Consider the following 27,284-nt stretch of genomic DNA (forward strand, 5'->3'; position numbering starts at 1 on the left):
CCCTCTGGTTCGGCACTCACCCATCAGCGGAAACATGCTTCCTGCCTCCAGAGTGTCCAATCCTTTAATAATCTTATATGTCTCAATCAGGTCCTGTTAGAAACGAAAATCGCTTCTCAATAATCGCTCTAGACAAATTCAGGAAAACAAAGTTTTATTAACAAGTCAAGTCTGCAGAGTCGGGCACCCTTGAAGAAAAGGCGCGCTGAGGCTTACAAAGTCTCCATTATATACAGCACAAGTCCCTCCTCTCCTTGGCTCCAACAAGCCATGAGGTTCACATTCTTAAAAACATCATTATTTTTATCATAAAGTCTGCAACAAATGGCTCCAGAGTCTCTAAAGTTGTTGTTTTTCTCACCCTGTAGTCTTATCAGTCAAAGGCTTTAATCTGAAACAGATGTCTCTCGAGTCGTTCCCCCATCCTGGAGTCTTATCAGTCAAGGACTCATCCTTCCCGCCTGTGTTAATGGTTTCATCAATCAAGGGCCTGTTTGTTTTTACTCTGCTCACAAATTGTCAGCATTCTGCACAATTTAAACTATTCTACTTTTGAGTATATAAAATGTTCTAGAAAAGAAACAAAAGTTTTGTCTTTTATTATAGACCAGTCTGTGGTCCAGGCACATCTTAAAGTTTAAACCGAAATTACCTCTCACAGGTCCCCTCTCAGTCTTCGAAACTCAAGGGTATACAAGCCCAGTCGCTCCAATCTTTCAGCATAAGGTAGTCCTACCATTCCAGGAATTGACCTCGTGAACCTACGCTGCACTCCCTCAATAGCCAGAATGTCTTTCCTCAAATTTGGAGACCAGAACTGCACACAATACTCCAGGTGTGGTCTCACCAGGGCCCTGTACAGTGCAGAAGAATCTCTTTGCTTCTATACTCAATCCCTCTTGTTATGAAGGCCAGCATGCTATTAGCCTTCTTCACTGCCTGCTGTACCTGCATGCTTACCTTCATTGACTGGTGTACAAGAACACCCAGATCTCTCTGTACAGCCCCTTTACCTAAATTGACGGGGTCTCTTCTATAGGTGGAGAGGACAGGGTCTCTTCTGGTGGGGGGTGAGGACGGGGTGTCAGACTGGGGGATGAGGAGAGGATCGGGGTATCTGACACTAGAGGACAGGATTTGTAACTGGGGGGGCGGGGGGGCGTGGATGATGTGTCAGACTGTGTAGGGGGAAGAGGCTGGGGTGTCAGACTAGGGGACGAGATGTATGAGTGCTGGGGGAGACGATGGGGTGTCTGACCGTAAAGGGAGAGGATGGGGTGTCTAACAGTAGGGAGCGAGGACGGGGTATCTCACTGTAGGGGGAGAGGATAACGTGTCTCACTGTAGGGGGTAAGGACAGGTTGGTGGACGAGGAGAGGATGGGTGTTTGACAGTAGGGATAGACATGACATGTCTCTGTAGGAGATGAGGAGGGGGTGTCAGACTAGAGGATGTGGAGAGGACTGGGTGTCTGACTTATAGGGGGAGTGGACGAGATGTCTGACTGTAGGGGGAGAGAACGGGGTGTCAGGGTGTGGGGGAAGAGGGCGAGATGTCTGACTATAGTGGGAGGGAGGGTGATGTGTCTGTAGTGGGAGAGGACGGGATGTCAGACAAGGGGATGAGGAGAGGACGGCGTCTGACAGTAGGGGAGAGGACAGCATGCAAGTCTGTAGGGGGAGGAGAACAAGGTATCTGACTGTAGACGAGAGGACGTGGTGTCTGATTGTAGGGGGAGTGGATGAGGTGTCAGACTGTGTAGGGGGGAGGACGGGATGTATGACTATTGGGGACACGGGTGTCTGACTGTAGGGGGAGAGGACGGGGTCTCAGAAAAGGGGATGAGGAGAGGACGATATGTCTGACTGTAGGGTGAGAGGGTGGCGTGTCAGACGAGGGCACAAGGAGAGGATGGGTGTGTCTGACTTTACGGGGTGAGGACAGGGATCTGTAGGGGGAGAGAACAGGGTGTCTCACTGTAGGAGATGAGGATGGTGTGTCAGACTGTAGGGGATGAGGAAGGGATGCCTGAATGTTGGGTGGGGGGGGAGGACATGGTGCCAGACTAGGGGACGAGGACAGGATGGGGCATCAGACTGTAGAGGGAGATGTGTCAGACTGTGTAGGAGGAGATAACAGAGTGTTAGACTTAGGGACGAGGAGAGGGCTAATGCCCGAAACGTCGATTCTCCTGTTCCCTAGATGCTGCCTGACCTGCTGCGCTTTTCCAGCAACACATTTCCATCACAGAAGATGGGGTATCTGACTAGGGGGAGAGGATGAAATATTTGACTATAGGGGGTGAGGACAGGGTGTCAGACTAGGGGACGAGGAGTGGACAGGATGTTTGACTTTAGGAGAGAGGACAATGTGTCAGACTAAAGGGAGGAGGATGAAGTGACTGATTGTAGGGGAAGAAGATGGGGTGTTAGCCTGGAGGGGAGAGGACACCCCATCCCATATTCCCAATTCCTTCGCCTCCGCCGCATCTGCTCCCAGGAGGACCAATTCCAATACCGAACAACCCAGATGGCCTCCTTCAAAGACCGCAATTTCCCCTCAGGCGTGGTTGACAATGCTATCCACCACATCTCCTCCACTTCCCGCTCCTCCGCCCTTGAACCCCGCCCCTCCAATCGCCACCAGGACAGAACCCCACTGGTCCTCACCTACCACCCCACCAACCTCCAGATACATCATATCATCCTTCGTCATTTCCGCCACCTCCAAACGGACCCCACCACCAAGGATATATTTCCCTCCCCTCCCCTATCAGCGTTATGGAAAGACCACTCCCTCCGCGACTCCATCGTCAGGTCCACACCCCCCACCAACCCAACCTCCACTCCCGGCACCTTCCCCTGCAACCGCAAGAAATGCAAAACTTGCACCCACACCTCCCTCCTCACTTCCCTCCAAGGCCCCAAGGGATCCTTCCATATCCGTCACAAATTCACCTGCACCTCCACACACATCGTTTACTACATCCGTTGCACCTGATGTGGCCTCCTCTATATTGGGGAGACAGGCCGCCTACTTGTGGAACGTTTCAGAGAACACCTCTGGGACACCCGCATCAACCAACCCAACCGCCCTGTGGCTGAATACTAACTCCCCCTCCCACTCCGTCAAGGACATGCAGGTCCTTGGCCTCCTCCATCGCCAGACCATGGCAACACGCGCCTGGAGGAAGAGCGCCTCATCTTCTGCTTAGGAACCCTCCAACCACAAGGGATGAATGCAGATTTCTCCAGCTTCCTAATTTCCCCTCCCCCCACCTTTTCTCAGTCCCAACCCTCAGACTCAGCACCGCCTTCTTGACCTGCAATCTTCTTCCCGACCTCTCCTCCCCCACCCCCACTCCGACCTATCACCCTCACCTTAACCTCCTTCCACGTATCGCATTCCCAACGCCCCTCCCCCAAGTCCCTGCACCCTACCTTTTATCTTAGCCTGCTTGGCACACCTTCCTCATTCCTGAAGAAGGGCTTATGCCCGAAACGTCGATTCTCCTGTTCCCTGGATGCTGCCTGACCTGCTGCGCTTTTCCAGCAACACATTTTTCAGCTCTGATCTCCAGCATCTGCAGTCCTCACTTTCTCCCTGTAAGGGGAGTGGACAGGGTGTGTGCCTAGGGGGATACGATGGCATGTCTGACTGTAGGAGGTAATGGAGGTTGGGGTGTCTGACTGTAGAAGGTGGGAGGGGGAAGATAGGGTGTCTGACTGTAGCAGGTTGGGGGGAAGATAGGGTGTCTGTAGGAGGCAAGGGGAGGATATGTAAGGCAAGGAGGAGCTGTCTACACTATAAGGTGTGAAGGTGCACGTATCAAATGTAGGAGGCGTGGCATGGAGAAGATATTCGACTTGGAGGTGAAACAATAAGGTTTATGTCTAGGCAGGAAATGTGGGGTTCTGATTGGAGGAAAGGAGGAGGGGTGTCGAACTGTCGGATGTGAGGAGGAAATATACAGAGGAACCTCGATTATCTGGCATCCGATTATCCGAGTATTGGATTATCCAGCAAGTCCAAATGCTGGGCTAAACTATGTTATCTGGCATCCGATTATCCAGAGTTGGATTAACCGAACAAAATACTGCCCACCCATGTCCTTCGGATAATTGAGGTTCCTCTGTGAAAGGTGAAGTCACTGGCTTTTATTGGTAGAGGAATTGAGTTCCGGAGTCCTGAGGTCATGATGCAGTTGTATAAGACTCTGGTACGGCCGCATCTGGAATATTGTGTGCAGTTTTGGTCGCCATACTATAGGAAGGACGTGGAGGCACTGGAACGGGTGCAGAGGAGGTTTACCAGGATGTTGCCTGGTATGGAAGGAAGATCGTATGAGGAAAGACTGAGACACTTGGGGCTGTTTTCATTAGAGAAAAGAAGGTTTAGGGGTGACTTGATTGAGGTGTACAAGATGATTAGGGGGTTAGATAGGGTTGACAGTGTGAACCTTTTCCCGCGTATGGAGTCGGGTATTACAAGGGGGCATAGCTTTAAATTAAGGGGGGGTAGATATAGGACTGAAGTTAGGGGTAGGTTCTTCACTCAGCGAGTCGTAAGTTCATGGAATGCCCTGCCAGTAGCAGTGGTGGACTCTCCCTCTTTATGGGCATTTAAGCGGGCATTGGATAGGTATATGGAGGATAGTGGGTTAGTATAGGTTAGGTGGGCTTGGATCGGCGCAACATCGAGGGCCAAAGGGCCTGTACTGCGCTGTATTCTTCTATGTTCTATGTTCTATGTTCTATATGGTATCAAGGGTGAACTGGCAGGATGCATACAGAACTAACTTTGTCCTCGGAGACAGAGGGTAGCTGTGAAAGGATGCTTTTCAGAATGGAGGGCTGTGACTAGTGATGTTCCACAGGGATCAGTGCTGGGACCTCTGCTGTTCGTGATCTATGTAAATGATTTGGAGGAAACCTAGCTGGTCTAATTAGTAAATTTGCAGATGATATAAAGATTGGTGACGTTGCGGATAGTGAGGAGGATTGTCAGAGGATACAGCAGGATATAGATCATGGTTGTGGGTATGTTTGCCGAGCTGGGAAGTTGATTTACAGACGTTTCATCCCCTGTCTAGGTGAGATCTTCTGTGCTTTGGAGCCTCTTTTGAAGCAATGTTGTACTGTGTCCTCTGGAATTTATTTGGGTCCGTTTCTGCTGCTACCAGTTGTTTATTGTAGTGGCTGGTATACTGAGTCGAGGTCAATGTGCTTGTTGATTGAGTCCATGGATTAGATTAGATTAGATTACCTACAGTGTGGAAACTGGCCCTTCAGCCAACCAGTCCACATTGACCCTCTGAAGAGTAACCCCCCCAGACCCATTTCCCTCTGACTAATGCACCTAACACTATGGGCAATTTATCATGGCCAATTCACCTGACCTGCACATCTTTGAACTGTGGGAGGAAGCCGGAGCACCCAGAGGAAACCCACGCAGACACGCGGAGAACGTGCACACTCCACACAGACAGTCACCCGAGGCTGGCATTGAACCTGGGACTTTGGTGCTGTGAGACAGCAGTGCTAACCACTGAGCCACCATGATGAGTGCTATGCTTCTAGGAATTCTCTGGCTATTCTCTTTCTGGCTTGTGCTGTGATTATTGTGCTGTCCCAGTCGAATTTGTGGTCCCTGTCATCTGTGTGTATGACACTAGGAGCATCTGGTCATGGCATTTAGTGGCTAGTTGGTGTTCATGGAAGTGGACTGTTAGTTGTCTGCCTGTTTGCCCTATATTGTGTTTTGTGCAGTCTTTGCATGGAATCCTGTAAATTACGTTAGTCGTGCACATGGTGGGTATCGGGTCTTTTGTCCTGATCAAGAGTGTGGTGCTGGAAAAGCATAGCCAGTCAGGCAGCATCCAAGGAGGAGGAGAATTGATGTTTCGGGCATAAACCCTTCATCATGAACCTTTTGTCCTATTGAGTTGTCTCAGCATGGCTGTCAATTTATGAGCTGTCATGAATCCCAGTGGTTGGAGAAGCCTGGCTGTCAGCTCCAAGACAGTTTCTATGTAAGGTAGCATGGCTAATGAGTTTGGTCCTAATATGTCCTTGTCATGTTGTTTGTATCTTAAGCATCTGCAGATGAAATTACAGGGATATCCATTCTTGGCGAATACTCTGTAGACATGTTCTTCTTCCTTTCATAGGTTGGGAGTGCTGCAATGTATTGTAGCCCTTTCGAACAGGGTCCTAATGCAGCTTCTCTGTGTGTGTTTGGGTGGTTGCTGTTGTAATTCAGGACCTGACTGGTGTGTGTGGCTTTCCTGTACACTTCTGTGGTGCATTCACCGTTCTATATTCTTTGTACCATAACTTCCAGGATTGTTGGTTTCCTCCTCTCTGGCTAGAGTTTTGTCAATTGAAGTGAACAGTGCCATTACATCAAATGAGACCATTGCTTCGTCCTTATCTATGTTTATGCTCTTGATGTTATCTCGGAATTCCTGTGTTGATTGTATGCAGTGTTTGGATCTGGCAATCAGATGTCTTAGTCTTTTTTAGAGTTCTTTTGCCAGTTTATGCGATGGCGTTCCCGGCAGTGCCACAATAGGTCTGAATGGTATGCTTGGTTTGTGTACTTTGGGTAGTCTGTAAAATCTTAAGAGTATTGTTGCTTTCTGGTTTTAACCTTTGTAGGTCAATCCTGGTTATTAGTCCTTTTTTTGAAGGTTCCATAGTGTGTTGTTTATTCTAGTGGTTAGCTGTTGCATGGGGTCAAACTCCCTCTGTAAATAGTACGGTACAAAGTTAAAAATCACACAACACTAGGTTATAGTCCAACAGGTTTATTTGGAAGCACATAAACCATATAAACCTGTTGGACTATAATCTGGTGTTGTGTGATTTTTAACTTGTGCATCCTAGTCCAACACCGGCACCTCCAAACCTCTGTGGGTAGGTGTCAGTATCTGCAAGTAATTTCTTTGCTTTCTTAATATATTTGGTCTTGTCCATGATAATCATCATTCAGCCCTTTGTCCACTGGTAATATGATTATGTTCTTGTCATTTTTGAGTGTTTTTAAGGGCTTCTCTCTTTTTGGTGTTGAAGTTGTTTGTTTGACTTTGTTAGTAAGGGTAGTTTGTCTGGCTGTTTGCTGTGCCTCTTCAGGTAGTCTGTTAGTTCTGAGATTCTGGATTAGTGGTGCTGGAAGAGCACAGCAGTTCAGGCAGCATCCAAGGAGCTTCAAAATTGACGTTTCAGGCAAAAGCCCTTCATCAGGAATAAAGGCAGTGAGCCTGAAGCGTGGAGAGATAAGCTAGAGGAGGGTGGGGGTGGGGAGAAAGTAGCATAGAGTACCATGGGTGAGTGGGGGAGGGGATGAAGGTGATAGGTCAGGGAGGAGAGGGTGGAGTGGATAGGTGGAAAAGGAGATAGGCAGGTAGGACAAGTCCGGACAAGTCATGGGGACAGTGCTGAGCTGGAAGTTTACAACTAGGGTGAGGTGGGGGAAGGGGAAATGAGGAAACTGTTGAAGTCCACATTGATGCCCTGGAGTTGAAGTGTTCTGAGGCGGAAGATGAGGCGTTCTTCCTCCAGGCATCTGGTGGTGAGGAGCGGCGGTGAAGGAGGCCCAGGACCTCCATGTCCTCGGCAGAGTGGGAGGGGGCGTTGAAATGTTGGGCCACGGGGCGGTGTGGTTGATTGGTGCGGGTGTCCCGGAGATGTTCCATAAAGCGCTCTGCTAGGAGGCGCCCAGTCTCCCCAATATAGAGGAGACCGCATCGGGAGCAACGGATACAATAAATGATGTTAGTGGATGTGCAAGTAAAACTTTGATGGATGTGGAAGGCTCTTTTTGGGCATTGGATAGAGGTGTGGGAGGCGGTGTGGGCGCAGGTTTTACAGTTCCTGCGGTGGCAGGGGAAAGTGCCAGGATGGAAGGGTGGGTTGTAGGGGGGCGTGGACCTGACCAGGTAATCACGGAGGGAACGGTCTTTGCGGAAGGCGGAAAGGGGTGGGGAGGGAAATATATTCCTGGTGGTGGGGTCTGTTTGGAGGTGTCGGAAATGTCGGCGGATGATTTGGTTTATGCGAAGGTTGGTAGGGTGGAAGGTGAGCACCAGGGGCGTTCTGTCCTTGTTATGGTTGGAGGGGTGGGGTCTGAGGGCGGAGGTGCGGGATGTAGACGAGATACGTTGGAGGGCATCTTTAACCACGTGGGAAGGGAAATTGCGGTCTCTAAAGAAGGAGGCCATCTGGTGTGTTCGGTGGTGGAACTGGTCCTCCTGGGAGCAGATCCGGCGGTGGCGGAGGAATTGGGAATACGGGATGGCATTTTTGCAAGAGGTAGGGTGGGAAGAGGTGTAATCCAGGTAGCTGTGGGAGTCGGTGGGTTTGTAAAAAATGTCAGTGTCAAGTCGGTCATCATTAATGGAGATGGAGAGGTCCAGGAAGGGGAGGGAGGTGTCAGAGATGGTCCAGGTAAATTTAAGGTCAGGGTGGAATGTGTTGGTGAAGTTGATGAATTGCTCAACCTCCTCGCGGGAGCACGAGGTGTCGCCAATGCAGTCATCAATGTAGCGGAGGAAGAGGTGGGGAGTGGTGCCGGTGTAATTACGGAAGATCAACTGCTCTACATGGCGAACAAAGAGACAGACATAGCTGGGGCCCATACGTGTGCCCATGGCTACCCCTTTGGTCTGGAGGAAGTGGGAGGATTCAAAGGAGAAATTGTTAAGGGTGAGGACCAGTTCGGCCAAACGAATGAGAGTGTCGGTGAAAGGGTACTGTTGGGGACGTCTGGAGAGGAAGAAACGGAGGGCTTGGAGGCCCTGGTCATGGCAGATGGAAGTGTAGAGGGATTGGATAAGCCTGCGGACAAAGGGGGCACAGTGGTAGCCTAGCGCACTGACCTCTACACTGCTGAAGCCAAACGCCAACTCGAGGACACCTCTTCCTACTGCCCCCTCGACCATGACCCCACCCCCATCACCAAGCCATCATCTCCCAGACCATACAGAACCTCATCACCTCAGGAGATCTCCCACCCACAGCTTCCAACCTCATAGTCCGGGAACCCCGCACTGCCCGGTTCTACCTTCTTCCCAAGATCCACAAGCCTGACCACCCTGGCCGACCCATTGTCTCAGCATGCTCCTGCCCCACTGAACTCATCTCTACCTACCTCGACACTGTCCTATCCCCCCTAGTCCAGGAACTCCCCACATACGTTCGAGACACCACCCACACCCTCCACCTCCTCCAAGACTTCCGTTTGCCCAGCCCACAATGCCTCATCTTCACCATGGATATCCAATCCCTCTACACCTCCATCCGCCATGACCAGGGCCTCCAAGCCCTTCGTTTTTTCCTCTCCAGACGTCCCCAACAGTACCCCTCCACCGACACTCTCATTCGTTTGGCCGAACTGGTCCTCACCCTTAACAATTTCTCCTTTGAATCCTCCCACTTCCTCCAGACCAAAGGGGTAGCCATGGGCACACGTATGGGCCCCAGCTATGCCTGTCTCTTTGTTGGCTACGTAGAGCAGTTGATCTTCCGTAATTACACCGGCACCACTCCCCACCTCTTCCTCCGCTACATTGATGACTGCATTGGCGCCACCTTGTTAGTTCTGAGAGTATATTCTTGTGCAGCTACGAAATCTGATGTTTTTGCATCCCTGTCATTGTCGTTGAGTCCCTTGGCTAGTGCGGCCTTTTCTGTGTCTGTAAGCTGTCTGTTGGAGAGGTTTCTAACCCAGGTCTCTGTCATGTTATCTTCTATGCTGTTGGTTAGCTTTGTAATTTTGTCTTGTAATACCGTTCTCTTTCTGTATGTGGTTCTGTTCTGTCCTATGGGTGATGGCCTGTTCAATTGTCGCAGTCCAGTTTTGATTGGTTGTTTTTAAAATTAATGATTTTTGGCATGTACTTTCTTGACTATACCTGGGAAATCTGTTGCATGCGCCTGTAATCATAATCTGGATCATCCTGAGACTGTTTTGTCTGACTGTTTCCCTGGCTTGTGGGTTGTTGATTGGTAGTCTGTATCAGGGTGGTTATATTTGATTCCTTTGGCATTCATGTAGGAATCAGAGTTGTTCGTAGGTAGTGCTTAGATGTTTGGCACAGGATTCCCAATTCCTTGCTTGTATTTTCATTTCTCGCCCATAGGTGTTCAAGGTTGGTGTAAAGATTTGTAGCTCAGGTGCCAGTTGTCATGATTGTGGCTATGTCCCTAGTAACCATACGCACAGATGACAGTGAGATGTGAAATAGTTAATTTGTTCTGCTGACATGTAAGAAATTGGATGTCCCGGGGGCTAGTTTTCTGTCTTGCAAACAGGATGTGACAATCTAATCCTGCACTGTAAATGCTGCAGTTTAAGGAATAACCTAATCACACACTGTTTCTGGAAATAATCTAATCACTTTACATTGTTTTTGGGTGACATGTGACAATTGGGAAGTGGCAGGGGATGGTGTCTTGAGTGCATGATTGACTGTGATGTAAAACCCAGTATAAAGGGAAGACGGTTCCCTTGTTCAGAGATGCTTGCTTCACATGCTCCACAAGCATTGCGAAGAGTATTAAATAATCCTCCAAAAACGAGTACTTGCTTAAATAAATCGTGGCTGTTCACAGAAGTTGACGTATTGCAATTGCATTGAGCGGGTAAGAATCTCAAGAAGGGAACCTAACAACAGGGACCACAAATTTGACTGGGACAACACAATGATCATAGGATAAGCCAAAAAGAGAGCAGTCAAAGAATCCCTAAAAGCGTGGTACTCATCTACAGACTCAAATCAACAAGCACATAGACCTAGACCCAATATACTGGCCACTACAACAAGCAACTGGAAGCAGCAGAAACAGAACCAATAAATTCTAGAAGGCACAGTACAGCAGCGCTTCACAGGAGGCTCCGAAGCACTGAATTTGTCACCTAGCCAGGGGACAAATGTCTGCAAATTAACTTCCCAGCTCAGCCAACACACCCATGTGAGAAACAAAAGCTCACTCACTTTAATAATTTCAGTCCGAGACAAATATCTGAATCCGCCATTTATTTATACACCTATAGGTGGGTGCCCTGTCTCATTACCAGGTAAGGCAATGACAAAATGCACACTAAATCCAACAAACTCTCGAAATTTATACAGTTTGAATCCCCATATTTTTCCTTATTCCATTGTCTGTTCCCTGCTTCGCTTATGTCACTCATTTCCTTAAGACTGATCACAAAACTTCTGTTTATCCTGTCTTGTCCGTGACAAACTCTTATCTCTGACTCCCATAAGGGTGTTTGACGTCAGTCTACCGTAGGTTATTGATTAGGCATATCTTTTCTTCTATCAGCATCTATTTCCATCCAGAGGCCACTTTGACCTCTTTGATTAGGGTTCGTTCCTGTGTCTTGAGGAGGGGAAACAGATGCTTTCCTGTTTGCCCATATATCCACCATTGTTCTGTATTCATGTCTCATGCTAACATATCCTTTCTTTTTGCTGAATATGTATTTTCTCATTCCTGTTCTGTATCAGAATTTATACTTGCAGAAATAACATTAATTCATTTATATGCCACAATTTCCCCTTTTTCTTTTCATTACTATCTGTTATCTTCTGCATTTTTGTCTTCTTTTTTTTTAACATTGTTCCCAAAATTCGCAAGCATCATTTCAGAGATTTCATCCATCTGCGTCTCACTCATCTCCTTATTATTTAGTTGATAAAGTTCCTCTGTCTGATTCCCCTCAGGGGCATTCGTTTCATCAAGGCTGTTTCAATCAGCCTCTGGGTGAGCCCTCGTATACAGGGTATGATACAACAGCCAATGGCCACCAATACCCCGACTACTACTATCAGGGAAGTAAGGATAAAAACCACCACCCCCTTTCTCTGCTAAAATCATATCAAGGGCTATTCTGCTTTCCCATCCCATCCTACTCATCGCGTCAAGCTGTTCTGATATTCCTTTAACCGCCTCTCTTGTATAATTTATAAATTGCTGTTGATTATAAAAAATGTAATTTATCCAGTCTACATTTTTATTAATTGTTACCCACCAAAAGAGAGCTGACTCAAAGCCTGCTGCAATCTGGTTACGAGCCTTGAATTAATCAGGTACTCCCCTAGGGACTCCTACCGAATCAAGATAAATCCTGTCATCAAAAGAAGTATCTAACAGTAATCTCTTACCCCTTCCCTTTTTCCCTACGATCTTTTCCTTCTCAAATGCCAGGGTAAATGGAATTGCCAATTGTACAATTGCGCATATCCCTTTCCAATCCGGAGGTAGTGTGGGTCTCAATATTTTGCCTCCACAGTACCACCACAGATCCGCTCGGGGAACCTTTAATGCTGAGTAGTTCCCTCCCTTCTCCGTTTCGGTAACATTCTTAATCTCTGTACATAATTTCAGCTCCCCCAAATGTCTCGACCGACTCGTACCTCGCCTGTGCACACATGACGTGTGATTTCCAACTGTGGCGGAAAATGTGGGGGGAACTTTTGCATCTTTCTCCTCCAAGGGAGGGAACATCAGAGATAGGGAGGTACAATTCCTATCATTCCATACAGTCTCATCCTGATACAGGGCTATCATACATTTCATGCCCTTCCTGTCTCGCTTCCACCCGAGCGGAAAGGGAACCACCTGGGCCACTGGCCTACCGGAGGCACATGCATAGCAATTGCTTTTGTTCAGACTTTTTACAGTATACTTTACCCATTCAACTCAGGCATTTGTATCCCCGTACCCAGTCTCTATCTCGATGGTCTGTTTCAAATCCTTTACCTCTATAATTTTACTACTGTAGGATCATTGGGAGGGGTGAAAGGTTGTATCTCATTACCCAGTAATTCTACCCATTTTTCCCTGTCCTTTGCTAATTCGAAAACAACAGCCCAAAAACTCCTTCCCATTTGCTTTCATTTCAATCCCAAATGTTTCATTTAATTGTACCTCATAAGTGCCACCTCCCAAAACTGCTTTGTGCCATGTGGTTTTTCTTATCGTTAAATATATGGGGTTACACTTTTTATCGGGACAATCGGTGCTGGTCGAAAGGGGGCCCGGTGTATTGTGACAAGACCATTATACCAGGTACCATCCCCGAGGCCATCCCCATAGGACTTAAGATGTATCTCTGAGCTGCGGTATTGTCTCTGATTAGCTACATTCCCACAATTTACTAAGCTACATATATCAGTGTCTATTACTTGTGGATTATCAGACTCAGGAACCATTAATAATACATATGAAAATGATATGTGACAAAATCCTAATACCAAGAGGGCTAGCATCATAACTCTAGACATTCCCAGTATTCTAATCACTATGCTAAAACACAAAAAGGCTTAATATACAATCTTACAGAAATAATCCCGCGCTCGCGCCGCCACTGTATAGTCAGTTACTCAAAGTCTCTTTAGTCTGAGTTTTAGCGGGTCTTGCGTTGATTCGGCTGTCCAGACTTCTTCCTCAACTGGAGGGTCCACTGGCCCTTTAATCCGAGTGTAATGAGTCCAGCCTTTCTCCGCCGTCCTTATTGCCGTTTCGGTAGTCAAAAGAGCCTGGTACGGCCCTTCCCAGTCTGGCTGCAGCTTAGTCTCTGTCCATGATTTTATTAAGACCCAATCTCCTGGCCGGATGGGATGAACAGCAAATTCAAGGGGTGGAGTCTGTGCCAATAGACCCTGTTTTCTGAGGAAAGATAAAGAGGAGGACAAGCCCAGTATATACTTCTTTAAAAACAAATCTTTAGTTTCGGGAATTGGCAATTCTCCCTGCGTTCCCAGATAAGGTAATTCAAATAAGATTTCATAGGGGGATAGTCCCAAATCTTTCCTCCGCCAAGGGACAAGCCCAAAAGGCATCCTTTAAATCTATCACACTAAACCATTTGTGATCATGAGGGATCCTACTTAATAACGTGTAGGGGTTTGGCACCACTGGGTGCCTGACCTGTACTATTCGATTTAATGTTCTCAAATCCTGCACCAATCGATAAGTTCCATCAGATTTCCGCACTGGTAGAATTGGGGTATTATAAGGAACATACATGGCTCCAACAAACCATCTCTAATCAGTCCCTCAATTTCTGGCTGCAGTCCCCGTTTACCTTCTATGGAAATAGGATATTGTCGTTCACAGACAACGTCCCCTTTCCGTTTTAAATTTATTAAAAGGGGAGGGATCTGTAGTTTTCCACGATTCCCTTCTCTAGCCCATACTATAGGGTCTATCTCTCTCTCTGCATCCTCTGTCAACATCGCCAGTTGTACAACTAATTCTTCTTCCTGAATTCCAATCTCCAGTCCTAAAAGGATAATTAGGTCTCTCCCCAGTAAGTTACTTCCTATATCAGGGATATACAGCAGTTCCCCTGTAACCCTACCTTTAGGACCTTCTATCATCATAGGTTCAAATACTGGAACAGTAAATCCTTCCCCTTTCACCCCCGAAACAGTAATTGACCGTGTTAACATTTCTGCTTTCTTTGGTTTAAAATTCAGCGATGACCGTGCTGCCCCGTATCTACTAGGGAGATTACCTCCTCCCTACACGGTTCCACCTTCAAGTTTATCAAGGGTTCCTGGTGGGCCCCTGAGGGCAGGAACCACTGACACCCCTATTCTTCATCATAATTCATAAGCGGAATTGCCTTTTCTTCCCTTTGTAGATCAGGACACTCCCGTTTAAAATGCCCTATCTTTCCACAATAATAGCATCCTGCCTGTGGAGATTTCCATCTCTGCCCTTGTCGCTCAAACCCTCTATCAAATGTTCCCCCTTGTCCTCTCCCTCTTTACAAACACTTTCTGTGCCTCTCTCAACAATTCATCTAATGGTTTTTCACTCCATCCTTCTATCTTCTGTATCTTTCTCTGTATGTCTGGCCATGCTCTTGTCACAAAATGTACTTTCAAAAGACCCTGTGCCACTGGGTCCTCAGGGTTCATTCCAGAGTAGTTCCGCATTGAGTCCCTTAATCTTTGCAAGAAAGCTGAGGGAGTCTCATCTTTCTCCTGTCTAATTTCAAAGGTTTTAATCAAATTCTGTGACTTCGGAACTGCCTCTCTTATTCCTTTTAGAATCAGGTCTTTCAATTCCCTCATTTCTTCTCTATGCTCTGGGTTTTGGTTTTCCTACTGGGGGTCTCTGAGGGGAAACTTCACCTCTCCCTGTCCAGCATCCCCATCTCCAATCGGGTGTTCCCTGTCCCATATTTTAATGGCAGTTCCTCGTACAAGTCCCCTTTCCTCCCCAGTAAATAATATATTCAAAATAGACATTAATTCAGCCCAGGTATACAGACTGGGCCCCAAAAATTGAACAATTTGTTCAGACAACCCCACCGGATCCTCAACCAGGACCTCCATTTCCTTTTTAAATGTTCTGACCTCCCCACTGGTGAGGGGGGCACTTACAAACCCAATCTCTTTGTCCCCTATGGGTACCTCCCGAAGGGGATAAGTCGTTACGTTTTTCCCCTTTTTCTTTTTTTAAAGAAATATTGCAATATTTCTAGCTCCCCATAACTTCAAACACCAATTCATCAATTCATGCTTGACTAACCTTTAAAGCCTGTTCCTAACTTATAAATATATTTATATATTTACGTTCATTTCTTCAGTATTTAATAGTTAAAATGCAAAATGCATACAGTTCCCAATTTTGCAATTCACTGTAATTACCCAGTTTTAGTCCTTTAATTTAGATCCAAAATTAGTTTTCTTAAATAGTCCTGACCAATCATTGCTCAATTACAATACTATAGGTCGTAAAATAATCTGAGCTTGCCTTAAAAGAATTTGTCTACTCAAGTTTTTTAAAAAAAACTTCTAATGCATGAACAATGGCTGAATCCAAGGTCACAGATATTAACCATAGAATTTTGCTTTTACTACAATCTAATGTTGAACTGAAACTTCAACTGTCCTCCATAAATCGCTGTTATGTAAAGATAAAAGAGATTAGTTAGAAACTGATAGTAAGGCAGTCATGATCTGTAAAAAGAACAGGAGTTATCATTCCTTTTTTTTCTTCATAATCACAATAGAATCCTTAACCTTAAAAGAAATCATGTTAAGTTTCCATAACAAAATCAGATTCAAAACAGTCCTGGAACACAAGCTCCAGGGAATAAAACACAAACATTCAATCACCAACAAACAAATGTTCACTCAAACCAAATCACAAAGGGTTAAACTTCCTACCAGCTGTACAGCTCTTTTCATTCTCTCTCTCTCTCTCTCTCTCTCTCTCGCACATTGACATATAAACTCAGATATTCACAAACCCAGTCTTCGTCCGATCTGTACTTTGGCCAGAAGACAGCGGGACGAAGAATGGAGTCCTTAGTCCATATAAAGCAACAATATTTAATCATCTTTCTCCCTTGTACAAGTATTATTTTGCCAATTCCACAACATCCTGCCCAAAGGACTTTCCGGAGGAATGTTGTAAGGGACCCCGCCTCCATTTCCATTGTCTTTTCCTTACTTTGTTTCCCCAGAGGCTTTTTTCTTACCCAAAGCGCAAGCCATCTTGAGTTCCTTCGTTAGTCCCTTATTAACTACTAAAACTCAATCCCGGCCACCAAGGCAATACTTAAAAGTCAATTTTCTTACCTTGGTCTGTGCACAGAGTTGCCTGGCCCCTTTTGTCACCGTATTTTCTATCGAGCTCCTATCACTGTCTGATTCAGATGTCTCTCTTATAGGATTCACATCAGTCACCCAAGGGAGCAGACCAAACCGGGACACGAGACCGCTCCTCAATGGGGAATGGGACGCGTCTTCCCAGTGTCCAAGGCCAGCCACTCCCCCTGGTGATGGAAGAAAATCCCGGACGAGCCCCCAATTGTGAGAAACAAAAGCTCACTCACTTTAATAATTTCAGTCCGAGACAAATATCTGAATCCGCCATTTATTTATACACCTATAGGTGGGTGCCCTGTCTCATTACCAGGTAAGGTAATGACAAAATGCACACTAAATCCAACAAACTCTCGAAATTTATACAGTTTGAATCCCCATATTTTTCCTTATTCCATTGTCTGTTCCCTGCTTCGCTTATGTCACTCATTTCCTTAAGACTGATCACAAAACTTCTGTTTATCCTGTCTTGTCCGTGACAAACTCTTATCTCTGACTCCCATAAGGGTGTTTGACGTCAGTCTACCGTAGGTTATTGATTAGGCATATCTTTTCTTCTATCAGCATCTATTTCCATCCAGAGGCCACTTTGACCTCTTTGATTAGGGTTCGTTCCTGTGTCTTGAGGAGGGGAAACAGATGCTTTCCTGTTTGCCCATATATCCACCATTGTTCTGTATTCATGTCTCATGCTTTCTTTTTGCTGAATATGTATTTTCTCATTCCTATTCTGTATCAGAATTTATACTTGCAGAAATAACATTAATTCATTTATATCCCACACCCACAACCACTGACAACTGGCACCTGAGCTACAAATCTGCACACAAACCTTGATGGGTATTGATCAGTTGGAGGCATGGGCAGGAAAATTGCCGATAGAATTTAATCCAGACAAATGTGAGGTGATGCATTATGGAAGGTCTAGTACAGCTGGAAATTATACAATGAATGGCAGAAACTTTTGGAGTCTTGATATGCAGAGGGATCTGGGTGTGCGGATCTACAAGTCACTGAAGGTGGCAGCGCAGGTAGATAAGGTAATAAAGGCATGCTTGCCTTCATTTGAAAGGGCATTAAGTATAAGGATAGACAAATTATGCTGCAGCTTTATAGGACTTTAATTAGGCCACACTTGGAATATGGCCCACAGTTCTGATCACCTCACTACCAGAGGATGTGGATGCTTTGGAGAGGACACTGAAAAGAATCACTAGGATTTACCAGCTCCACAAATATCATAAGACCATAGGAGCAGAAATTAGGCCATTTGGCCTTTCAAGTCTGCTCTGTCATTCGATCATGGCTGATAGGTTTTCCATCCCCATTTTCCCACTTTCTTTCTGTAACTTTTGATCCCGTTGGCAATCAAGAACTTAACTATCTCTGTCTTAAATATACTCAATGACATGGTCTCCACAGCCCTCAGTGGCAATGAATTCCACAGATTCACCACTCTCTGGCTAAAGAAGTTTCTCCTTATCTCCGTTTTAAAGGGTCTTCTCTTTACTCTGAGGCTATGGCTTTGGCTCCTCATCTCCTGCCATTGGAAACATCTTCCCAATGGTCATTCTGTCCAGCTGTTCAGCATTCTGTAAGTTTTAATCAGACCCCTCCTCATCCAGACTCCTCAAACATTCCTCATATGTGAAACCTTTCATTACTGGGATCATTTTTGTGAACCTCTTCTGGACACGCTCCAGGATCAGTACATATTTCCTGAGGTATAGGACTCAAAATTGCTCACATTACTCTGAATGTGGTCTGGCCAGAGCCTAATAAAGCCTCAGAAGTACATCCCTGCTTTTATATTCTCATCCTCTGAAGATGAATGACAATGTAATATTTGCCTTCCTAATTACCAACACAACCTGCAAGTTTATGTTGACAGAATCCTGGACTAGGGCTCTCAAGTATCTTTGTACTCCAGATTTCTGAGTGTTCTCCCCATTTAGAAAATAGCCCATGCCTCTATTCTTCCGACAAAAGTTCTTGACCTCACACTTGTTTACGTTGTATTTCATTTGCCACTTTTTAGCCCACTCTCCAAAACTGTCTACATTTTTCTGCAGCCTCCCCACCTCCTCAGTACTACCTGCCCCTCCACCAATCTTTGCATCATCTGCAAACTTAGCCTGAATGCCCTCAGTTCCTTCAGCCAGATCATTAATGTATAAAGTGAAAAGTTATGGTGCCAACATTGACCATTGTGGAACACCACTAGTCATTGGTTTCCATCTTGAGAAGGACCCTTTTTTCTCCAGTCTTTGCTTTCTGCCAGAGAGGCAATCTTCTATCCATGCTGGCATCATGTCTCTAACACTATGGGCCCTTATCTTACTCAGCAGTCACCTGTGTGGCATCTTATCAAAGGCCTTCTGGAACTCCAGATGGATAACATCCATTGGTTCTCCTCAGTTTAATCTACTTGTTACCTTCTCAAAGGACTCTGACAGATTTGTCAGGCATGACCTCCCCTTGAAACCATGCCAACTTTGCCCCATTTTGCCATACACTTCAGAAGTATTCAGAGATCCCATCCTTCACAATGGACCCCAAAATCTTACCAACCACTAATGTCAGGCTAATCAACCTATAATTTCCTTTCTTTTGCCTTATTCATGTCCAAAACATTAGCAGTTTTCCAGTTCTCTGGGACCCTCCCTGACTCCACTGATACCAGAAAGATCAGTACTAAAGCCTCCACTATCTGTTCTGCTATCTCCTTCAGAACTCTAGAGTATAGCCAATCTGGTTCAAGTGATTTGTCCACTTTCAGACCTTTCTGTCTTTCTAGCACTTTCTCCTTGGTGATGGCCACCATACTCATTTCTGCCCCCCAACTCTCTTGGATTTTTGGGATATTACTCGTGTCTTCCACTGTGAAGACTGACACAAAATACTCATTCAGTTCCCCAGCCATTTCTTTACTCCCTATTACCAGTTCTCTAGCATCATTTTCCAGTGGCCCAATGTCCACTTTTGCCTCTCTTTTGACCTTTTATATATCTAAAGAAACTCTTGTAATCTTCTCTAATATTCCTGGCTAGGTTATCCTCATATTTAATCTTCTCCTTCCTTATTTCTTTCTTTGTTATCCTCTGGTCTTTGAAAGCTTCCCAATCCTCTGGCTTCCCACTGCCCTTCACCACATTATCTGTTTTGTCTTTTGCTTTTCTGCTGTTCCTGGCTTCCCTGATCAGCCATGGTTGTCTGATTCTCCTGCCTGAAACGTTGATTTTCCTGATCCTCGGATGCTGCCTGACCTGCTGTGCTTTTCCAGCACCACTCTAATCTTGACTCTGATCTCCAGCATCTGTAATCCCCACTTTCGCCTCATCTGCCCTTCGGTAAACTTCTTTTTCCTCACGATGAAATTTTGTTGTGTCTCTCGATTTACTCCCAGAACTCCTGGCATTGCTGTTCCACTGTCTTTCCAGCTGGGATCCTCTCCCAGTCAGTTTTGGTTTGCTCCTCGCTATGTTTCTATAGTTGTCTTTAGTCAACTGTGATACCATTACCCAAATGACTCACTATCACTAGTATCCTTACATACAGATGAGGAAGGACACCTTTTTGACTGGGACAACACATCCAACCTAGGACAAGCCAAACAGAGACACGCACGAGAATTCCTCAAAGCATGGCATTCCACCCGGAACTTTATCAACAAACACATTGATTTGGATCCTATTTATCACCCCCTGAGAAAAAGAACAGAAAATGACATAACCACAGGAAATTACATCACCAACCCAAGGAAACCCAAACATGTAAATAGAAAGTGCGCCATAACACCAGTGCTTCACCGGAGACCCACTGATGATGTTACCTAGTATTGTAGGTAAAAACAATGACTGCAGATGCTGGAAACCAGATTCTGGATTAGTGGTGCTGGAAAAGCACAGCAGTTCAGGCAGCATCCGAAGAGCAGTAAAATCGACGTTTCGGGCAAAAGCCCTTCATCAGGAATACAGGCAGAGAGCCTGAAGGGTGGAGAGATAAGCTCGAGGAGGGTGGGGGTGGGGAGATGCTACTTTCTCCCCACCCTCACCCTCCTCTCACTTATCTCTCCACCCTTCAGGCTCTCTGCCTGTATTCCTGATGAAGGGCTTTTACCCGAAACGTCGATTTTACCTAGTATTGTGTTGAAACGTCTGAAAACGGAACCTACATCCAGTTAGACCATTACATCTGATTCCAGTTTCTCCCTCTGCAAATTCTCTCATATTATGGTCATTGCCTCCTAAGGGTTCCTTTACCTTAAGCTCCCTTATCAAGTCTGCCTCATTGCACAACACTAAATCCAGTATTGCCTGTTCCCTCGTGAGCTCCTCCACAAGCTGTTCCAAAAAGCCATCTCGTAGCAATCCCACAAATTCCTTTTCTTGCAATCCACAACCAACCTGATTTTCCCAGTCCACCTGCATATTGAAATCCCCCGTGATCACTGTAACCTTGCCTTTCTTATATGTCTTTTCTATCTCCCGGTACATCTTATCCCCCAGATCCTGACCACTGTTTCGAGGCCTGTAGGTAACTCCCGTTATGGTTTTTATACCTTTCTGGTTCCTCAACTCTACCCACACATATTTTACATCATCTGACCCTACCTTGTTTATTGCTTTTGATTTTAATTTCGTTTCTTACTAACAACCCCACCCCCTCTGCCCACTTGCCTGTCTTTTTGGGAGGATGCATATCCTTGGCAATTTAGCTCCTAGCCCTGATCCCCTTGCAGGCACATCTCTGAGATGCCCAACATGTCATACCTGCCAATTTCGATCTTTGCCACAAGCTCATTTACCTTACTTCTTATACTGCGTGCATTCAGATATGACACTTTCAATCCTGTATTGGCTGTCCCTCTTCTCAATCTTAGTCATTTTTGCAGTGTTTTTAAGTTTGATTCCTGACCTTTTCCAAACAGTTTGTTCTATTTTGTGTGCTGGAAACTTGAATAGTCTCTCCTGTGTTCTCCTTTCTTTTCATTTTTTTCATATGTTTCAATGCACCCCCATTGCTGTTAATCTGCAGCTTTGCTTCCCATTGGTCATTATACTTCTTGGAGTTTTACCCTTCCCTTTATCCCCAGCCTCAATGATGGAGGAGCCCAGCACATCAGTGCAATAGATAAGGCTGAAGCTTTCGCAGCGATCTTCAGCCAGAAGTAGCTGAGGAGTCACAAATTCATGGATTCATACAAAGCAGAAAAGGCCGTTCAGCTCATAGCGTCTGCACTGATATAACTACCATTAAAAGTCCACCAATCCCAATTTCCTGCACTTGTCCCATATCCTTGAATGTTACAATATTTCATGTGCTCATCCAAATATTTCTTTTAAAGTTTATAAGGTTTCTGGCCTCCACTACATTCCCAGGCAGTGCATTCCAGATTCCTACCACCCTCTGAGTGAAAAAGGTTTTCCTGAAATCCCCTCTGAATCTCCTGGTCATTGTGCTAAAACCATGTGATTGATGCCCCAACCAAGGGGCACCTTGTCAATACCCTTCATAGCTTTATGCACCTCAATCATGTCCACCCTCAGTCTTCTCTGCAACCAGAACTACATGCTATGGCCTAACCAATGCTCTGTACAACTCTAACATTACATCCTTGCTCTTATACACTATGAATGTGCAAACATTGTACAATCATTGGCGAAGATCCCTACTTCTGACCTTAGAATGGAGGGATGGTCATTGACAAAACAGCTGACGATGTAGTAGGACTGGCACCTCTTATGAGGTACGTGACATCTTTTATCGTGGGGAGGCTGGTGCACAGACAGCCACCACATGGACCTTGGCAGATTGGGGTTGAAGGCCAGTGACATGGAGACCAAGACAATTGGCAGCTCTTCTCTGTTGCAGCCTTTACATAGAACATAGAACATTCCAGCGCAGTACAGGCCCTTCGGCCCTCGATGTTGCGCCAACCTGTCATATCAATCTGAAGCCCATCTAACCTACACTATTCCATGTACATCCATATGTTTGTCCAATGACAACTTAAATGCACTTAAAGTTAGTGAATCTACTACCGTTGCAGACAAAGCATTCCATACCCTTACTACTCTCTGAGTAAAGAAACTACCTCTGACATCTGCCCTATATCTATCGCGCCTCAATTTAAAGCTATGCCCCCTAATGCTCACCGTCCCCATACTTTAAAGCTATGCCCCCTAATACTCCCTGTCCACCCTATCTAACCCTCTGATTATCTTATATGTCTCTATTAAGTCACCTCTCAACCTTCTCTCTAACGCAAACAGCCTCAAGTCCCTCAGCCTTCCCTCCATACCAGGCAATATCCTAGTAAATCTCCTCTGCACCCTTTCCAAAGTTTCCACATCCTTCTTATAATGCGGTGACCAGAACTGTACACAATACTCCAAGTGCGGCTGCACCAGAGATTTGTACAGCTGCAGCATAACCTCATGGTTCCGGAACTCGATCCCTCTATTAATAAAAGCTAAAACACTGTATGCCTTCTTAACAACCCTGTCAACCTGGGTGGCAACTTTCAAGGATCTGTGTACCTGGACACCGAGATCTCTCTGCTCATCGACACTACCAAGAATCTTACCATTAGCCCAGTACTTTGCATTCCGGTTACTCTGACCAAAGTGTATCATCTCACACTTGTCTGCATTAAACTCCATTTGCCACCTCTCAGCCCAGCTCTGCAGCTTATCTATGTCTCTCTGTAACCTTCAACATCCTTCGTCACTATCCACAACTCCACCGACCTTAGTGTCATCTGCAAATTTACTAATCCGCCCTTCTACGCCCTCATCCAGGTCATTTATAAAAATGACGAACAGCAGTGGACCCAACACCGACCCTTGCGGTACACCACTGGTAACTGGACTCCAGGATGAACATTTCCCATCAACCACCACTCTCTGTCTTCTTTCAGCAAGCCAATTACTCATCCAAACTGCTATATCTCCCACAATCCCATTTCTTCACATTTTATACAATAGCCAACTATGGGGAACCTTATCGAACGCCTTGCTGAAATATGCTTTATATGCTTTTGCAACTGTTGAAATGTTCTTATCTAAGCTTGCTCCACTGTTGAGGTTTTCATGGATCACACTTTGTCTGGAAGCTCCTCCTTGACTTTACTGTCATGGGTGACCCTGCCAGGATGGTTTAGCTCTCAGGTTCCTCGGTATGCACAAGCCTGCCCACCACAACAAAGTGGCAATCTCAGAGAAGAGCTGAAGATGGGTTGGGCTTAGACACTACCCAGAGGAACACCTGCAGAGATGTCCTGGAGCTGAGGTGACTGACCTCCAGATATCTTTCTTGTGTCTTTTTGGTGATAATGAATTGCCAGAGACTGATCTCCATTGATGAGTGGTGTGTACAGCAGGTGCCCAAGGATTGTACTTGGACTTGGTCTGCTTGATGCGGGTCACAGTTAATTCCAGTCTATATTAGAGTCTATCAACATTGAGAATGTGAACGCTGCACAAATGAGGATGGATCACACTTAGATTAGATTAGATTACTTTACAGTGTGGAAATAGGCCCTTCAGCCCAACAAGTCCACACCGACCCGCCGCAGCGCAACCCACCCATACCCCTACATTTATCCCTTACCTAACACTACGGGCAATTTAGCATGGCCAATTCACCTGACCTGCACATCTTTGGACTGTGGGAGGAAACCGGAGCACCCGGAGGAAACCCACGCAGACACGGGGAGAATGTGCAAACTCCACACAGTCAGTCGCCTGAGTCGGGAATTGAACCCAGGTCTCTGGTGCTGTGAGGCAGCAGTGCTAACCACTGGGCCACCGTGCCGCCCACACTTCACGTGTGCCAGTTCAGCAATTATTCCAAACAACCTGCATCCTCATCCAAACTCAGATTGCCAGATCAGCTTTTCCTCGACCCGTGAAACTGTCTAATCAGCAATTAGAAAGGTCAGTTCCTTGAGGCTGGTTTAAGAAAGCACAACAGAAACAAACATGTCGGAACCAGCACTGATGCAGTTCCAAACAGCTGTGTTGCCTGAAGTCCTGCCTACACACACTAACCTGATTTTGTTGACACAGCCCACACTTCCCACCAGCTAAGACTTGATATTTGGAAGGGCGAGGTTGGTGAATTTCTGCAGTGCGTCTTGTTGAAAGTACACTGAGCATCGGTGGTGGAGTGAGAGAATGCTTGTGGATGTGGTGCCAATTAAGTCCTAGTTGGTGTCAAGATTCATTACTGCACTCAACCAGGCAAGTGTAGAATATTCCATCACACTCCTGATGTATTCCCTGTAGCTGGTGAACCAAGCTCTGGGGAGTCAGGAGGTAAGTTACTCGCTGCAGGATTCCTAGCCTTTGACCTGCGATTTTAGACTTAGCAATTATATGGTTACTCCAGTTGAGTTTCTGCATGGTGATAACCCCTCTGGCTGTTGATAGTTGAGAATTCAGTGATGGTAATGCCATTTAGTATTGAAGGGAAATGGTAATATTCTCCCTCATTTGAGGTGGTCATTGCCAGGCACCTGAGTGGCATTAATGTTATTTGCCATGGTCAGCCCATGCATGCATGTTGCCCAGTCTTGTTGCATTTGGACATGGACTGCTTCAGTATCTGAGGACTCACAGATGGTTCTGAAAATTTGAGTAAGTGATATGAGATTTGAACACGCAGGCAGTCCAAAGATCACAAAGCAGTGAACCCTTATTCCACTGACAGCTATATGAAGGAAATTAAGGTTGGAAACATAGGAACCTAATACCCAGGAGCAGGAGAAGGCGATTCAGCCCTTCGATCCTCCACCTTTCAATATGATAATGGTTGACCCTCCATCTCAATGCCAAATTTCTGCTTTCTCTCAACACTTCATGATGCCTTTAAAATTTAAAAATATTATCTCTTTCTTACAAATATGGCAGCTCACCACCTACTTCTCAATGATAACCAAAGAAAGGCATTACTTGCTGGCCCAGCCAGTGATGCCCATGTCCCATGAGTGAATGAAATAAATTCCCAGTGACTTGACCTGCACAGCCTTCTGTTGTAACAAATTCTACAGGTTCACTATCCTCTGAATGTAGTTATATTTCCTCATGGTCAACCCTATATCCTTAAACTGTCCCCCCTGGTTTTAGTCTGCCGAGTTCTATTCGAATTTTATATGTTTCACTCAGATCCCATCTCATCCGTCAAAATTCTAGTGAATACAGTCCCAGTTCTGAAGAAATGTCACAGGACTCAAGCATTAATTCTGTTTCTCTCTTCACAGATGTTGCCAGACCTACTGAGTTTCTCCAGCAATTTGTTTTTGTTGCTGCCATTCCCAGTATCAGCACTCCCTCTATGACAAGAGTAGATTGATATTTTTGAATCAGCCCGATGAGAGATGTTATTACACGTCTTTGGAACAAGTGGGACTAGACCTGAAGCTTACTGGCTTAGAGATGGGGTCACTACCACAGAACAGATGATCAAGAGTAGGGGGTGGTAATTGATGGGGTGGTAATTGGCCGTGTTGGATTTGTCCTCCTTTTTATATCCAGGACATACCTGGGCAATGTCCCACATTGTTGGGTAGATGTAACTGTCCTGGAGCAGCTTGGCTCGGGGAGTGGCAGGTTCTGGAGCACACGTCTTCAGTCCTATTACTGGAATGTTGTCAGGGCCCACAGCCTTTGTAGTATCCAGCGTCTCCAACCGTTCCTTGATATCAAAAACTGTCTCAACATTGGAATCAGACAGAAATTGCCAGAAAAGCTCAGCAGGTCTGACAGCAACTGTAGAGAGAAATAGAGTTAACGTTAGTTCTGAGAAGAGCCACTGGAACCAAAATGTTAAGTCTGATTTCTCTCCACAGATACTGCCGGACCTGCTAATCTTTTCCAGCAATTTCTATTTTTGTTTCTGATTTCCAGCATCCACCTTCTTTCAGTTTTTATTTTCTCTAAAGATTGGCTTATAGATGTTGGGGACATTTGGACGAGGCTGAAGTATTGAGGCCCTGCTATTTGTGGTTTATACAAATGATTGGCGGGATTGCAAATAGTGAGAAGAATAACCTTAGATTACAGGTGGATACAGACAGGCTGGTCAGATGGTCTGATCAGTGGTAAATGGGATTCAATCTGGATATATGGGAGGTGATGTACTTGGGCAGGACAAACAAGGTAAGGGAATACTTGATGAATGGTAGGACACAGGGAATCCCTGAGGATCAGCAGGACCTTGGTGTGTATATCCACAATCCTTTAAAGACAGGTAGACATAGTGGTGAAAAAGGCAAATGGAATACTTGCCTTTACTAGCCGAGGCAGAGTTTAAGAGCAGGGAGATTTTGTTTGAACAGTGTTGTTATGGACCAGACCCAGATACCCACAAAGTATATTATTGAGGCAGTCTAGACTCTAACTTTTATATTTTTAAAACAACAAGTATCAGAGATTGTGTTCCTGATATGATTCAGTTGGTCCACCACTAAACTTTAGTCAAAACACACTTTACTCTTACAACACTTAAAATACAACAAAAAAAAGAATTGGCATAATTTTACTCTGTTAAAATACTTAACAAGATAATACATTAGTTAACTGCTACTCATCAGCTGTTCCAGTACAGGCAGCATCTGATAAACACACCATTGACAAAGACAATT

The 27,284-nt window shown here is 45.6% G+C and overlaps 1 protein-coding gene across 1 annotated transcript in view; it reads right to left on the bottom strand.

Moving 5' to 3' along the window:
- The window catches only part of LOC122546194 (uncharacterized), a 655,534-nt gene that overhangs the window by 379,186 nt on the left and 249,064 nt on the right, over positions 1-27,284 (bottom strand). The window lies entirely within an intron of this gene.

Source organism: Chiloscyllium plagiosum, unplaced genomic scaffold, assembly GCF_037043375.1.
Source record: "Chiloscyllium plagiosum isolate Xiang-an unplaced genomic scaffold, Cpla_swu_hap1 HiC_scaffold_5, whole genome shotgun sequence".
NCBI classification, from domain to species: domain Eukaryota; kingdom Metazoa; phylum Chordata; class Chondrichthyes; order Orectolobiformes; family Hemiscylliidae; genus Chiloscyllium; species Chiloscyllium plagiosum.